This window comes from Lycium ferocissimum, chromosome 10 (assembly GCF_029784015.1).
Source record: "Lycium ferocissimum isolate CSIRO_LF1 chromosome 10, AGI_CSIRO_Lferr_CH_V1, whole genome shotgun sequence".
Lineage (NCBI taxonomy): Eukaryota > Viridiplantae > Streptophyta > Magnoliopsida > Solanales > Solanaceae > Lycium > Lycium ferocissimum.
The window spans coordinates 33601565-33606808 of NC_081351.1; the positions used below are offsets into that span (position 1 = coordinate 33601565).

At 44.3% G+C, this 5244-nt stretch overlaps 1 non-coding gene across 1 annotated transcript; it reads right to left on the reverse strand.

The window, feature by feature from the left end:
• Positions 1–1240: 1240 nt before the first annotated feature.
• LOC132035658 (small nucleolar RNA R71) lies at positions 1241–1346 on the reverse strand. Its single transcript, XR_009409379.1, has one exon. It is a non-coding gene; the product is annotated as a small nucleolar RNA R71 (small nucleolar RNA).
• Positions 1347–5244: the final 3898 nt, after the last annotated feature.

A 5244-nucleotide genomic window follows, 5' to 3' on the forward strand; every position in this document is an offset into this window, starting at 1 on the left:
ATTCCCTTACTAGGGTTGTGAATCCAATGATGGGTGTTTTGTAATTGGATTTTGTGAATGATATACACATAATGGATTATTAGGGTTTAGTTATTCTTCATTCTTCATTCATAATTAATGGTTGCAAACATTGATTAAAGCCATAAATCTTAATTTATTTGGAAAAATAATTAGGGTTGGAAAGAATAACTAACAAGGACTCAAAGCTTTAACCTTTGTTTAATAAATTCACTTAGGAATAAGAAGAATTTACTTGGCATGATTAATCGTTCTTCATGGGTACTTTCTTATATTTGGGAAAATCATAGAAAGACATAATCTTTATTTATTGGGAAATAGTAGAGATTCACATAGAGATTAAGTGCACTCATATAATGATCCATTGTGAGTATATCAAGATCAAGACCCATGACCATACATCCTATCTAGCGGGAACACAACCTTAGTTTCTTTTACCATTAATTTCCACCCAAGCAAGTAGATAGCCATAATTTATCACCAACAAAACAACTTTTACCAAAATCATCGGGCTAAGACATTAGACCTAAACTTAGCATCCTACGTCTTTAGTAAATTTTTCACACCATATTCCCTGTGGGATTCGACCCCAACCTTGTTGGGTTACTATATTTGACAAGGTCCGCGTTATACCATTAATAGGTGTAATTTGAGCGTATCAAATTTTGGCGCTGTTGCCGGGGAATATGATTTTGAAATTACTAAATAGTATTTGCTTTGATTAAAGTCTTTTGCTTATTCCAGCACACCTTGTTTGCTACTCTGTGTAAACCAGGTGAACATGAATCAAAATCAATAAAATCACCGTGCTGGTAATCAAGGAAATCAGTTAAACAATCAAGCGAATGAATCTGATGATGAGAATATTTTCGCTGATCTTGTTCCAGAGGAGGACTATGCATCTGCTATTGTTCAGCCTCGAGTTGGAGCTGCTACTGTGAAAATTGACTCCTCTCTATACTAGCTGTTGAAACTTGAGGGATACTTTCGGAATTCCACCGAGAATGACCCTCAACATCATGTGCAGAATTTTGTGGATGTATGTGCTAACCACATCCAGAACAACGTTCCGCAAGATGCTATTCGGTTGAGGTTATTCAAATATTCCTTAGATGGAGAGGCAAGAACATAGTTCGAGAAACTATCCAGAAATTCAATTACTTCATGGGCAGAGATGGTGACTGCTTTTCTCACAAAGTGGTACCCCCTAGCAAGAAAGCTGAAATTCGTGACAAGATTTATGAGTTTAAGCAGCGACCGGGGGAACAACTATATGAAGCCTGGGAGAGATTCAAGGAATATTTGCAGAAGAGTCCAAATCATGGTTTTCCTGATCAGATATTAATGGAGAAGTTTTACCAAGGGCTTGATCCAGTGACGCAGTCGGTTGCTAATAATGCAGCTGATGGGTGTTTCATGAACAAGACTTATCGACGAGTGACCACCATACTTAACAAGCTGACAACTCATAATCAGGCTTGGCACTCAAACAATGCTAATGTGGTACCATTTGGTAGTGCCATGATCCATAATATAGTGAATGAGAATCAAGACACCTAGCAAACATTGGCAGAACTTGCAACAAATATTTTCTTGCTGACAAAGAAGTTTGATGAATCTCAAATCATAAAGGTAAATATTTGTGAAGATGATGCAGTCTTGCCAAAAGGGATGTACCATGCTCAAGATGGTCCGTTTCTTGATGGGCCACCTATGCAGGTTGAAGATGCTTATTATATTAATAACTCTCAAGGGGGTTATCAAAGATAGAATTTCCAGGGTGGCTACCAGAATGAGAATCAATGGAGACCTCAGCAAGGTCAAGATACTTACAATAACTCTGAGAACTACAACAATAATTATGGTGGTGCGAACCAAGGGAGCTACAACAACAGCAACAATTTTGGGAACAAGAGTTCCAATCCTTATATACCACCAAAAGGGCAGTCGACAGAGCAGGGTAGTTCGAGAGTTGAAGCAATGCTTGAGAAGATTCTGGCCAATAAATCGAAGTCTGAAAGGACTTTATCTGGGCTGACAGAAATAGTGGGTTCTCATACAGTGGCTATTTAGAAGCTTAATATCACGACCCAACCCCGTGGACCGCGACTAGTGTCCGTACTGGACACCCGTACGTACCCAATCACCCAAACTAGCATATAAACAGAATATACAGATATAAACATCGAAAGGCATTACTAATTATCGCAGATAAACAGATATAGCGCGTGGAGGCCGATAAGGCTATCATAATAGTACTCCATCAGGCGTAATCTCGACTGGGGTCTTCTCTTTGTCAAGGCCTGTGTCTCGGTACCGTGCCAGAATAGGATCCTCGTATTGACGTCGCTTGATTTCTTCTATAATAGAGGATTCAGCGAATTCTCGAACAGAAATCCCAACACCTCCAGAATCGGTCAAACGAACTCCAAGGCTGGCTAACTGACGGATCTCACGAACTATTTCTTTCTTTTTCGATGGAACATCTGCCATACTACCCAGGGACTTGCGGCTAAGCGCATCCGCTACAACATTAGCCTTGCCAGGATGATATAAAATATCGACATCATAGTCTTTCAAAAACTCGAGCCACCTTCTCTGCCGCAGATTCAGGTCTTTCTGCTTAAAAATATCTTTGGAGACTCTTATGATTTATATAGATGTCCACATGAACGCCATATAAATAATGTCTCCATATTTTCAGAGCATGAATAACTGCTGCCAACTCCAAATCATGAGTAGGATAATTTCTTTCATGCTTTTTGAGCTGCCGGGAAGCATAGGCTATAACCTTACCGTGCTGCATTAAGACACATCTCAAACCAATACCGGAAGCATCACAATAAATAACATACCCATCTGGACCTTCGTACGAGTCGGGCGGACACGTAGTCAACTCTCCCCGAAGAATCGGAAGCTTCGTTCACACGTATCGGTCCACTGGAACTTGGCTCCCTTCTTAGTTAGCCTTGTCAACGGTTCTGAAATCGAAGCAAATTTCTCTACAAATCTCTGATAGTATCCTGCTAAACCCAGAAAACTACGTACCTCTGTGGGTGTCGTCGGCCTGGGCCAATTCTTCACGGCCTCAATCTTCTGGGTATCCACCCGAATACCATCAGCTCCGATAATATGTCCTAGAAATGTCACAGAAGCTGACTAGAATTCACATTTAGAAAATTTGGCATATAATTTTTCGTCGAAGTACCCAATCTTGCTCTCGGATGATGCGTGATCCTCTTTCGATCGGAGTATGAGAATATCATCAATAAATATGATCACGAACATATCCAGAAACGGTCTGAATACCCGATTCATCAGGTCCATGAATACCGCTGGAGCATTAGTCAGCCCAAAAGACATTACTCTGAATTCATAATGGCCATATCGGGTCCGGAATGCTGTCTTTGGGATATCTGACTCTCTGACCCGCACCTGATGATATCCTGATCGCAGATCTATTTTCGAGAAACACCTGGCACCCCGCAACTGATCAAATAAATCATCAATCCTGGGGAGGGGGTATTTATTCTTTATGGTTACTTTGTTCAGCTGCCGATAATCAATGCACATTCGTAATGATCCATCCTTCTTTTTCACAAATAACACTGGAGCTCCCCAAGGCGAAGTACTGGGTCTGATAAAACCCTTTTCTAATAAATCTTTTAGCTGCTCTTTTAATTCTTTCAACTCTGCAGGTGCCATTCTGTACGGAGGAATAGATATGGGCTGAGTATCTGGTAGCACATCTATAGTAAAATCTATCTCCCGTTCAGGGGGAAGACCTGAAAGTTCATCTGGGAACACGTCTGGAAATTCATTAACTACTGGAACTGACTGAAGAGTCGGCACTTCTGTCTTTAAGTCTTGCACACGAACCAGATGATAAATATAGCCCTTTCTGATCATCTTCCTTGCCTTAAGGTAAGAAATAAACTTACCTTTCGGCGACGCTGTATTACCTGCCCATTCTAGCACTGGTTCTCCTGGAAATTGGAAACGAACTACCTTCCGTTGACAATCAATATTAGCATAACAGGAAGATAGCCAATCCATACCCATAATCGCATCGAATTCAGTCATATCCAGCTCGACCAGATCCGCCTTAGTACAACGATCACATATAATTATAGAAATTTTTTTATATACTTGTTTGGCAATAATGAAATCCCCCACCGGAGTAGCTACTTCAAACGATTCTATTGGTTCGGGTTTTATCCCGATCTTATTAGCAATTAACGGAGAAATATATGATAATGTAGAGCCCGGATCTACCAATGCATATACAGTCTGGGAAAAGATCAATAAAGTACCTGTAACCACATCTGGAGATGCCTCCTGATCCTGCCGGGTGGCTAAAGCATAAATGCGGTTCGAAGGACCGGAAGCTCGGAAGCCGCCACGGCCTCTACCGCGGCCGGCCGATGTAGCCGTCCCTCGCCCCGTCGGCGCACGGCCACTGCGAGGCGGATGATGATCCGGCGGTGACCCGGTATTTTCAGCCGCACTGGCCTGGGTACCCTTGTACGGCACAATCTCTCCACCGCATGGCCACAGCGGCCCACGAGAAAAGCAAGCTCCGCAGCTCGACAACACTTCTCCGAGACGGCATTTCCACAACAACAAGAACACCGAGCCCAGGCACTTATCCGACCCAACCCTCGTCCGCCCGTGGAACCGTGCTTTGGAGCCTTGGACCGCCGAGGATCGGCGTGAGCATACTCCGTGCCGGGCCGGGTGGGCCGCTCGCTACCCTCGCTGCCGGGATGACCGCTCCGAACCTCCGTAACACCGGCCGGGACCGGCCCTCTCGGCCGTTCTCGGCTCCGACCTCTCGGGCCGGGCCGGGTGTCCCTTATGCCGGTCCTCCATACCCTGGGCGTGCGCCTGTATACGGGCGATGTCCATCCCGGGCTGAGCAGCCAACACTAGACAACTATTAACCAAGTAATCGTCCAACCCCACTATAAACCGGTGCATCCTGTCGGTCATAGTAGCTACCATAGCAGGTGCATATCTGTCTAACGAGTCAAACTCCAGGCTGTACTCCCGAACACTGCGGCCTCTCTGCCTGCTGTTCAAGAGAACACAGCCTTGCTCTGGCTCTCGCACTCTCCGGGGATAAAAAATGACCGAAAAGCCTCGTAAACTCATCCCAAGCGAGGGGCCATTACCCCCAGTACCCGGGACTCGTACCGTTGCCCGGGCCCGCCCCGGGGGGCCAAC